Genomic DNA, 13,161 nt, shown 5'->3' on the forward strand with positions numbered 1-13,161 from the left:
TGCTTTTGCTTGGTGTTGCATAAATCTAACATGGTCACATCACTGTCGATGTTGAACGCAAAATGAGATAAAAACTTTTGAGCCAATTCATACCAAGTCTTTATATTTCCTGGCAGATGTGAATACCAATCCATAGCTTGTCCCGTGAGACTTCGTGCAAATAAGCACATTAAATACGTCTCTTCATAGCTTACCTCGGTACATGCCATGAAAAATGCTCGAATGTGATCTTTTGGATTGCCATTCCCTTTATATTTCTCAAAATTAGGTGCCTCAAAATGCTTAGGGAATGGAGGCATGTATACACTCTTGTCAAAAGGATTAGGACATAAATCTTGATCTGTATACAACTTCTTTGTTCCTTTAGTTTCTAATGCGTCCACTTTTCGTTGCAACTTCTCAAGTTGTTGCGCAATTGTATCAAATTGTGGAGGTCCATCATTAATCCCGGTTGGTATTCTTTGTCGACACATCACATTTCCGATCGGTTGTTGATACTCTGAAATGGCTGTTTTTGGTGTCTCCAGCATATAAAGTTCTTGGTACATTGCTTGTTGTTGTGGTTGTGCTATGCCTTGATATCAACCTTTTTGTTGTGCTTCTTGGAGCCTAGGTTGATATTGCAATTGAGTAGGTTGTTGATATTGCACAGGCGCCAATTGCGGTTGTGAAGTAGGATAGCTTGTTTGCCTTGGCACATATTGTGGCACATGTTGGTGTTGAGGTTGACGGATCGGAATTTGTTGATTTTGTGCCAATTGTTGTTGTGGTGTATATCCCATCATTTGTAAAAAACTTTGTTTAGATGATTTTTGTTGCTTCTCCTTAGGATGGGGTATAGCACTTGCATTAACTTGCTATGTTGTTTGTCCAATCCATTGTGATGGTTGCAAGTTTGCATTAACATGTAATGGTGCCGAAGGCGCCGCAATTTGTTGTCGAATGCAAAATTGTTGTTGTTGCACATTACTTGTTTGCACATTCGATTGTACCTTTTGTATATTACTCAACTGTTGCAACAATTGTTGTTCGTGCAAACCACTATCCATAGCTCTTTGTGTCACCATTATCGAAGGATTTGTCGCAATAGTGTTTGGCAAAGATATTGAACTTAACGGGACATAAGAAATTTGTTGCATCGTGGAATTATTTTGGACATTGGTGATATCAGGCATTCCAGTTGTGAAGCTTTCCTGCATCTTAGATTTTGATCCAATTTTATGGATGTAAGGAACCACTTCTTGTTGAGGGACAGCTGTCAATATTGGTGTGGTCTTTATTTGATCTTGTGTTACAGGTGTTGTGTTGAATAATGGATTATTTATTGTCTCAAATGGTGACTTTTGAGGAATAGTCACTGTCAATGCCTTTGAAGCACGTTTGCTCATCAAGGTAGGTTGAGTTGCTTGTTGTGCATTTTCTTCATTTGGATGCAGGGAGAAACTTAACAACTCACCACCTTGTTGTCCTTGCACATTGATTTGGTCACTTGAAGATGTCACATTACTCATCATGTTAAGATACTTTTGTGGAAACATCTTAAAGACTTTGTTCAAGAACTTATCCATGTTTTTTGTTATCTTTGGATCTTGAAGGAACATGTCAACATCATCAGAAGCATCAGAATCAAAGGAAGAATCTGGTTGGACATTTGGATTCATTTCTTGTTGGATGCCTTGATCTAAACCAAATCCTTGCGAAAGAGTTTGTTCTTCATATAACGTTTGAGTTTGAATATCATGTTGCAGGTGTGGTTGATTCCAATTGAAAGGTGCACTTCCTCTGGGAGTAGGTGGAACACTCCCATGTCCTGGTTTCATAGGTACAAACACTGGTTCATATAATGGAGGTGGCCCAAGTTGAACCATTCCATATGGTGGTAGAGATGTGTTTGATGAACCTTGAATTTGTATTGTTTGACTAGTTTGAAACTGCGAATTTGCTATGTTGTCCATGGGTTGATACATTGGTTCGCCCATCTTTTTAGATTTTGATCTTGTCTCAACTGGCATGTCACTTATGCAAATGCAATATTTTTGGAATTTTCAAAGATAATATATGCTATGCAACTAAATGCAAACTTGAATAGATGAAAATGCAATCTATGGCAAGAATGTAACCTATGTTTTTGGTTGTTTTTGAAGATTTTGACAAGCTTATGAATGCAAATCTAAGATTGGGACCTTTAGGAAATTGGGATGATGTCTAGACCTCGAAGGACAAAAGGACTAAGTGGCAAAGGACAAGATGACAATGTCTCCCCTATATGCTTGGATACTAAGCTAGGTTTGACGAAATGACATAGATGACAAAAGGACAAAAGTTTGATAAGGTCTAGACTTCTTAACAATGACTTAGGGTTGTATCAAAGATTTGCATTACTCAAGTATGACAAAACCTAGTTTTGGCACTATATGCAAAGGGACAATTATTATGCCAATGACCCTAATATGATATGACAATGACCTAAGCTTAATGAAGATACCTTGGGTATGCAAATATGAATGTATGACAATGGTATGACTTTAATGCAAGAGGACACATGCAAATGGATGACCCTTATTGATATGCAAAGGAGTATGACCTAGGTGAAATCTAACCTTGGTACTTGACAATGAATTTTGCAAAATGCAACCTAGGATGAACTTAAATGTAAGTGACATGAATTTTGAGACAAGATTTTGAACAATGTTTGCTAACCATGTTTGAAGATGAGTTTTGAATCTTGTTAAACTTTTGTTGGGTGAATGTCTCTTGTGTTTAATCTTATGTTGGATCAATTTGTTTTGTTCTTGAAATGAGATGCAATTCAACTTTTGACAAGCAAAGAAGACAAGATATTTTAACATAGACTCAAGACAATCATGCTCATTCACACATTTCTTATGGTAGGCAAGGACATTAGGTACTTGAGAGGTAGACTCATTATGGGATTCAAGGAGAATACATAGATGCTTGACCCCACAGGCTCCCCTCCACGGCACTCACTTCTCAGGGCAGCCAAGCATCAGTCCCCATGGAAATCTCCCCATGGCGAACTTAGTATCTCTTCCAAGTATCCGAACTTGTCCTTCTCAAGCAACTAGAAGGGTTTTTTGGCCTCTAAAAACAAGGTGTTTAGTAAGGATTTCTGTTAAGTGTTACTCCTTGATGTCACGCAAGCGTGATTGAGACATTAAGCCCATCAAGATACCAAACAAATGTAGTCGCGTAAGCACTATTTAGACCAAGAGGCCCTACTTAGATGTTGATATGAGAAAGAGTTCAAGGGTCATCACTTCCCAAGTAACTGCAATTCCCACGTAACACTTCCTTCAAAGCTTTCGCTCATCGGGTATTTTTTTATAGTGAGTTAGAATGCCAAGGAATTCTAGCCGTACTCACTTTGGGTCATTCCCTTCTCATGATTATCACTTGCTTGCAAAAGCAAAGTGGTCGGGAAGGTAGGCCCTCTAAAGGAGACACACAATCAAAGACACGAGCATGGTATCGAAGATCTGGATTTCTGATCACCCTAAGAAGGATGAGAGCATACTCTCCTACTCCAATGTCACACTCAACAATCAAAGCAAAAACATATTCATTCCAACCTATTTAGAAATCACTAAGTGCCTAAAACATTAATAGCAAACACCAAGTTTAGTTGTTTCTCCAAGGCAACCTGCAAAACCCAAGTTAGAAGTTTGAGGTGTTTATTCTTTGACTATCGATTCTGCATAACACATGTTAGTAGTTTGATTTGTTGTCTTTGCCATGCGTATGGCAAGATTCTGCACAGATAATTAGTACCAACAACCAAAAAATAGAAAACAGAATGCAAAATCAAGACAATTTTCAAGTAAAACACTGCATTTTTACCTCTGTTCTGGACTTTTACATAGGCGCAGAACTCAGAACACAGGCGCAGAATGCATGACACAGGCGCAGAATGTCTTCAACACAGGCGCAAGTTGCTTCACACAGGCACAGAAGTCTCCAGAAAACCCTGCACGACCCTATTTTTGGGTTTTTGGCCTGCAAATCAACTTGAAAGCACTCAAAAACACCATAAAGGGGTTAGATTGTTAGTGTTCACATCGGGTTCACCAATTAATGTACATTAGGAAATAGGAAATCATCACAAGCAAGATAAACATACTAATCATTAGCTCAATCACAAAAGCTCAAATGCAATGATCTATCCTAAACAACACTCAATAGAGACATGAAATAAAAACATTCAAAACTAGAAATTAAGCAAACCAAAGGTATGATTTGAATGCTCCTTCATGCGGCTCCATTGTCCTTCTTTCTTCTCCAAATAGTTTTGTTGTGGAACTCACCTACTAGTGCATGATCATGATATGAAAGCAAGTAAATAAGATATTGCTCAAGAATACTCGAAGCGCGATTAACTAGAAATTCGATAATCTAATTAGGGGATTGATTGAAGAAATTCATCCAATTTATAGAGAAATTGGAGAAAAAGATCAAATTAGCATGATAGTGATTCGAATGGAAATTCAAATCAAGAATAGAAAAATTATGACATGTGTATGACAAATTATGCACTTTCTATGCAAAATTTGTTGATTGATAATTTATGACAAATTATGACAACTTCTATGTCAAAAATTGATTGATTGTCAATTATGACAAATTATGACAAATTGACATGTCATTCCCATGAATTTAGGAGAGAAATAGGAGGAAATTGAAATTAGGAATTTAAGAAATTAGGAAAAAGATGGAAATTGATGAAAATTAGAAATTAGGTAAATTAATTAATAATTTATCATTTATTAATTAATTCACAAAGAAGAATAATTAGCCAATTAAATGAACATTTAATTGTGACAAGAAAACTTAGGATAAATAAATAATTTATTAATCCTAAAGGAGGAAATGACAAATCAGGTTAAATGATTAAATCACGAAACCCTAGAAGATGAATTAGGTCTTGATGAAAGATAATTGACTCGATTCGATTTGATTTTGGATTGATAAATGACCAATGTGATAAATGATTTGATTGAGAAAATGCGCCAATTGACGAGGAACAATGACTAATTGATCCAAATTGACACGATTGAGAAGGACGACGATCGATGACAAATCAATCGCGAAATGACAAGATTGACCAAAAAAAAAAGGATTGATGACAAAATAGATTGCAAAACGACAGGATTGAAAATGACCACGATTGATGACAAATCAATCGCAAAATGACAAGATCGAACATGACAACGACCGATGACAAATCGATCGTTAAATGACAAGATTGAAGGATTGATAAGGATTGATGATAAATCAACAAGATTGATAAGAGTACAATGATCGATGACAAATCGATCGCAAGATTGAGAGGAGGACAAAACCCTAAATTAGGATTGACGATGTCCAAACTAATGACAAATGAGCATGCACATTGATGCAATAAGGTAAGATCGATTAAAACCATGACTGGAGATTGTTGTCGACAAGACTAAATTCGAGAGGTGAGATGAATGAAGAATGTAGAGGAATGACTCGATGCTCACAAATGATAAAGACCATGTGCAAAACATAGGAGAAATGTTAATGCGACGCAAAAACCTAAAATGAGGCAATGCGCAAATGTTAATGTATGACTTCGCAAGCGTTGACCATTTTTAGGTGTCTACAGAGAGGAATTGATAGGGAGTTAATTGACTTCATGATTGGGGTTGATTGATCAGTCAACTTACTTGATTCATTTGTTAAGAGAATTGATTGGGTTGTTCAATGAATTGATGAATCTGTTAGAAGAGGTGATTGTGAATGGAACTCCAAGTGAGTGGCAGTTAAGAGAAATTAATTAGCTATTTAAATAACAAAAATTATTTAAACATGTGCATGAGATAAAGACAAATAAACTAAATATTTAATTTATTTTAGAGGAATTTTGAAAAGTGAATAATTAAATAAATTAAAGAATTTAGTTAATTATAGAAGACTTAGTTAGTTAATTAAAATAATTATTTAACTCTAGCAAAAGTGAAAGAAAAGGGTTTAACTAAATTATTAAATTATTTAATTAATACGCATGGTGGAAGACAATTAGAATAATTAAATAATAATGATTATTTAATTATTTTTGCAAGAAAAATTTAATTAAATAATACAAAATAATAAATGTTGGAGAAAATTAAAATAATTAAATAATTAAATATTAATTAATCATGAAAAGAGAGAGAAATTTTGATTTTTGAATTTAGAATAGAAGAATAAAGTTAATGTAATTAAATAATTAAATTATTTAATTAATTAAGAGAAAAGTTAGTAAAGTATTGCATCGCAAGCATCGAGACAATTTTCAATGTCTACAAAACTAAATTCAAATTTTCCTTGCATGATAATTTGTGGGCCATGGAATCAAGTGATTGGTGGTCATTGCCTCCCTTTGCCTTACCATAATTGAGTTTATCCTCAAAAGATTTTGATCCATTAGAAGTGTTGAGATGATAAGATCAATGACTATTGCTAGCTTCTCCCACTCATGTTTCTTTGTGTCTTTAGCCACTAATTGGTGGATTTGGTAGATAGATTAAACGCTCCCAAGTGTAATATCAAAAAATTGTATATCCTTCCAAATTTCATATTATGTTTTGTGTTTCCTTTTGTGTTCATAATCCTTGGTGTATTTTTAGGTTCATTCGAGCTTGCCTTGGCATTTCTTATACATGGTGTCAACTTGCATGATGATTTTTCATGTATTTTTTTTCTTTTCTTTATTAACCAATGCCACTTTTGTATTTTTCTTGTGTCATGCTAAAGTATTAAACATTTAGATGACCTATTATGTATAATACACATATGTCCATTGACTTTTCAAATGTATAATAGTCATTTATCTTGAACCTCTTTTATCAATCAACCATTGTAACTTCCTTGGAATACATTCAAATAGTTAGTTTGGGTCTCATGTCTCTTCATCTTGCATTTTGGCTCCTATTTTGAAAAAAAAAATGTTTTTGGCATAAAAACTCATTACACTTTTTGCAAGCATTATTTTGTTTCCAACTTTTATGTCATATACTAGTAGTAATCTTATTAACACTTAGAAGAATTTTTTGAGCACTTCATTGTCTAACATAGATTTTGTTGGCATTCTTGCATATCTAAGGATATTTTGCTTATGGTTCTCATAGGTTTTTACCTTTATTCATGACGTGAGGTGATTGTGTTCAATTCTTGCTATTTATTCTCATTTTATAACATTTGTGAAACTCTTTGGTGTTGTTGGCACTCAATGAATTCTTTGTTTCCTTTTTGATATTCATACACACTAGTTTATTGATTCTTGTAGACATAGAATTAATATATGTAGCATTTTATTTTTTTCTTCTTAGTTTAGACATACTTAGTTTAGAGAGAATACAAATTTTATATTTCTCTTATCTCAATCATGGTAAGCTCCCAAGTAGTCCAAACCTTCTTTCTTGTCCAAGATATTTTAAGCATTTGAATGCACAAAGGTTTTTGTTGAGAATGGGTGTCTCAAACTTATTGGTTGAAATCTTGAACAGATGGCACTTGGTCTCTGAAATGAGCAGTTCAGTATGAATAAATTTCATGTTATTTATCATCTTCAAAGAGAACTAAATAACCTTCATGTTATTGATACAGTAGTTAATAACCTTCGTGCTATATTTTTTCCTGGAGAAGCAGTGATTTCGGTATAGCATCTGGGTTCAGTAAGACTCTACCAGGCAGTTCAGAGAAGTCACTCCTCTTACTAATGGTGTGATAGTTGATATGTCTTGCCAACATGAAATGGTAAAACGATATAACTTGTAGTTTCAGTATGTTCCCCACAACATTCAACCAGAGTAATGTTGCTACACCAACAAGACCGAGTTCGATATAGCTTTGGCGAAGTCTTGGCGATAAGAAAAATTTTGGTATAGCTTGGGGTTTCGGTAAGATTGTCTGAAAGAGGTAACAAAAGTCTCACTTTGTGGCGATAAAGGCTTTATCAGTATGACGGAGTTGAAGTCTTGGTGACAAAGAGGTGCTCGGTATGACATTAGCTTTCGCTGAGACTTACCAAGCCAGTATCGCGCAAAAGTGTTATCAGTCAACTTGGGTTTTCGGTAGCTAAAGTCATCTTTCTGACAAAGTGCGATCGGTCAATAAGAGACTTGTGAGGGGCCTACTATCAGGGATTGGAGATCAGGTGGAACAAAGCTTGGTGACAATGAGAACTAGTGAGTTATACTTCCATTGGGTGGTAATATGATGATATTCTTTGAGATGGTCTTGGTGGGGACCACAATGGACTCAGTTTGACTTGTTGAGTTGATTGTTGATGATTGGTGGAAATTGGAACAACTTAGAGGAAGCGATGGCGACAACATCTGTGTTATTGATATTCTAAGAAGTTTGATAGTTAAAAGATGGAGTAGCTGAAATGAACTATTTTTTCAATAGAGACATAGAAAAATGTATGGAAAATAGTTGCAGGTTGTTGGATCGTGTGAGGTTGTTTTCTATCTTTGTGAAAAGAGGATTGTAGCAATCGATTGGTAATTTTGTAAAAGTAGAATTGAAAAGCCAATTAAGATTGTAATCTTTTGTACTGATGCCTAAAATAGAGATCAGATTAAAGGTATGAAACTTGTATGTAATAGTTTTACTATAATACAAGGGATTACTTTGGTGTGTGGTTTTTTCACCCATAAGGCTTTTCCCATGTGAAATTTGGTGTATGTCTCTGTGTTTTTGTTTTTCATGTTGCTATGTTTATCTTGTGTTGTGTATCTTAGTTGCTATAATTCTAATTGAAACACACATATGCTTTACTTCTCTAAGAAATTAACATTAGGAAGGTGTTTTCCGCACTCCACTTTCCTTACATTTTTCTCCCAATCTTCCCTTCTTTTCATCATTTCATTGTTTTGTTTGTTAAAATTATTTTATCTTGTATTAATCATTTGATATCCCTTGGTTTGATACTCTTTTTCTTTTTGTTGTTCCCTATTGTGCAACAAAATCCAAATTTTATATGTATAACTGAGATTTGAACTTTTTTGGTATGACATTGCATAGAATGCACTACAATACATAGTCATACAACAACACATTTGTGGATGTTTATGCATCACAACTACATTTTAATAAGGTAAGTACAAGAATTTGGGTCCACTTTTTTGTCATTAAGTGAAAAAAAAATTCTTGAAAATCAAAGCTTGTCATAGTTGGAGTAAAAAATTGAAACACTTACACAAAATATTAACAAGGCACAAAAATATGAAATATAAGATTTTGTGTATAGTTTTTAAATATATAATTTATTCTAATATTCAAATAATTAAATTTGATTTTGTATAGGATGTAAAAAAGTGACTTTTTTTAAGTCATACATTTTGAGCCAAAACATGCGCATGTACAACAAGTATAATTTGACCTAAATAAAAGTATTTTTCTAAATCTTGTTAGGGAAAGATGTGTATCATAGTGAAATTTGGTTACGATATATTTTTATATTTTAAAAAATATATTTCTATTTTTTTCATTGGCCCTAATAAATTTGTTTTGAAAACTTTTGCATACGATCAACATAATTTGAGGTAAATAAATCATAACAAATTGTTTTCCATTACAAATGTTGAGAAACATATAGGATTTGATACCAAATGATAGAAAATTTGAATCTTTATCCAAATAATCAAGATATAAATTCAATGGATGAGATACAAGGCTTGGACTACTACAATATGAAAATTTAAAACTTACATGCAAATTTGGAAATTGTGATTAGATTCATTTCTTTATGATGCTAAAAATCGGCAAGCATATCATGATTAATAACAATACCTTATGTGAACTTATAATAATAATAATAGATAAATCATAACATCGTCATGATATAAGAGCAAAGATAAACAAATCAACAACATAAGAGCATCACATAACACATGATTTACATCAAGAAACCATTGTGGGAAAAACTCCACCAAGAAGAGAGGCCAAGTGTGCATTATCTTCAATTAAAAGAGATTAAAATATGTTCACTTTTATTTTTCTCTTTTATTCCAACATGGGAGTCCCTATGTATCTATGAACAACCTCTTTATGCCTTAACCTGTCCTTATTCCTGTAGAGTAACTCTACGTTCAACGGTTCCTTATAATTTCTACACCTGAACACTTGATTTTATAGACATGCTATGAGCTCTAAAGTAAGGGGTCCAAAGATGACTCTGCATTTCAAATGTCCCAACTCCTTAGATTGCCTACTTGAAATGTGAAAAGACACTAGTTTTGCCTCTAACGGTTCACTTCAACTTGAGCACCAAAACTTGAAAATTAAATATTACATTAAATTCAATAAATAACAATTTAATACAAAGAGACATTTGTTGCCTCTTTCCAAGAACCCACTAAGAGAAGTCCAACAATCACTCATTTGTACTCTTGTCATTAACCATCCCATTGTAGGCATCCACATGTGGGAAAAATAATATTAAATATTCATGTCCACAAGTCACCTTTTCCCAGAGCTATTCTCCCCAAAAAATGATATTCTAAGACATCATGCCACATATCGCATATGATGGCATGATGACAACAGATTAGATGACCAACTAAATGGACAAATGTCTCCCCTTTTAGTCATGGCCATATCACATATCGTGAGCCCTTACATAGGAATTTTTTTAAAAAAAGGTCATTAAAAAATGGACTCAATCGATCATTTCTTCATTTGTATTTTATACATTTGGTGTTCGACAACTATTGCATTTGGAAAGCAAAGGTGTGACTCACATACCATCACATATCGTGGTGCAGACATTTGCAAAAGACAAAGAGAAACTAGTTATGCTCATTCCATGCATTTTTAATGGGATTTTATTGTATGTGTCCAATTTTGTGGAGAGATATGAAAAAGAGGCAAAATTCAAAGGACCTGACATTTTTTTAATAACAATTGATATGTTATTAAATCCCTAGTTTATAGTACCCAATGGTATTTTTTTTGCATTGTAGATGCATAATTGGGTTTGTTTTGTAGATGCCCAAACTCATGTTTACATTTTAGAGGCATATACTTGGTTTTTTTATGGAGATGTGATCAATCTCATGGAAGTTAGTTATGTATATCTACCCAAATATGTTTCTCAATTTTCCATTCTAAATAGGAACTATGGAGAGGATAAATAGTCCAAGAAATACAGGGGTTATAGAAAAAGAGTTTTTTAAATTTTTGAAGGGTTTTCTATAACTGTGTGAAATCTCTGTTTTGAATGCTTAGAACCTACTGTAGAATGTCAATTTTGTTTTCAAATGGTTTTCCACAACTGTTCAAAAAATCCATTGTTTGAACATTGTGAAGTGCACGTTTAAAAATGCAATATTTTTTATATAGTGTTTTATATGCTCATTTTATATATTTGGCATCTCTCACTCAGATATTTTCTTTATTTTGAGAAAAAAAATGATCATATATCATTTAACCACACCTTTTCATAACAAAATACAACCATATGGTTGAATGTAACATATGAAGAGAAACACACAAGTGAGGGCATATGAGGGTTGTGACAAGAAAAATCCATTTGTGACGTTGAAGAGAAAGTTTATTTAGTTGTATGGATGTAGTATATGGTCCAAAAATAAGTGTTCAAATGTTGTTATGTTGTTTGGTGGTGTTGTTGAGTAAGTATGAGGTGTTTTCACAAGGTAATAGTAGTGGAGGTTGCAATATACAAGAAAGAGTATTTAAAGTCCTTATAGAAAAATGCTCTACATTCCTCCAATTTTTTAATATTGTGTCTTTCAATTTTGGAGATAATGTCTATGTTATATGGATGTCACACTATCATGTTGTCAGGTCTGCAGTTGCTTAGATGGTGAAGATTAGTTTTTGTAGTTTGTTGACAGTGAAGATATGTGTGTGTGTGTATGTACATACATACATACATACATACATACATCTAAACATTTAAACATTACAAATATAGGAGATACAAGCTGAGATTGAGAAAATGAAAGCTCAAATGGCTAGGTTACAACTCCGTAGATAGCGAGAAGACATGGTGCAAGAAATCTTAAATATGATTGATCAACCTTCAATCCCCCTACCCTCGTATTCAAGTTTTAATACTTCAATTGGAGGGACTTAAAGCCTTGTGTCATTGAATCTTCCAACATCCCATCCTATGATATCTTTTGTGTATATCCTCTGCATCAAATATGTCTCATGCTTTGACATTTGCAATTAGCTCCCATAGCCATCCCTATACTATAGCAATCTACTATCAATATCTCTCACAGCTCACAAATGAGTCATCATATGTCATGTGCAATGTAGAGAAGTGTGTTATTATCTAATTCATTAACCACTCTATCTGTGAATACAACAAATATTGTTGCAAATACACTTCCACCCCCTATAGGTAGTCATGCCATGGTCACAAGCCAAGGGGGGGATACTCATCAACATATTTTGTATAATCAGTATGTTGTAAAAGGGTACAATCACCTTTAAGTCCCACCATAGTATCCCTCGGTGAACCCTATCAGTGATCTCAATGCATATCAACAACAGTTTGGCCAACAACATTAGTATCAATGGTATAATCAGGGATATTTGAATCAACTAAATCAAGGAAACATCAACCCACTGGCTAGTGTATATAATTATGTTTCTCTTCCACCTATTAATCAACAACATGGGCCACAACATCAAGCTCTAAACATCAATTCTAGAGGCCCTATGTGGATAGATAGGTATAGGCAATTGGATTTCAATGGGATACAGGGCTACCCAAATGCCATTAACCATGAGATCAGGAAGTTCCTCCCAATTTTTTTTGGGAACAATGCAACCTCAGGAGAAAACCATTTGAGTTATTTTGTAAATTTTATGGACAACTTCAAAGTGGAGCATGAATATGTGTTGATGAAATTGTTCATGCAGCCACTAACTAATGATGAAAGAGATTGGTATAGGACATTGCCAGATGCATCCGTTTATTCATGGAATGAGTTTAAAAGAGCCTTCAAATGTCAATGTGGTGAACATTTGAACCCTCAGTTTGTTCTACATGAGTTTACCAACATTCAAAAGGGGTATAATCAGTCAGTGGTAGATTTCAATACCAAGCTCAACAAGTTGTATAATAAAATACCTGTACATTTATGCCCAACTAATCCCATG

This window comes from Cryptomeria japonica, chromosome 11 (assembly GCF_030272615.1).
Source record: "Cryptomeria japonica chromosome 11, Sugi_1.0, whole genome shotgun sequence".
Taxonomy (NCBI): Eukaryota; Viridiplantae; Streptophyta; class Pinopsida; order Cupressales; family Cupressaceae; genus Cryptomeria; species Cryptomeria japonica.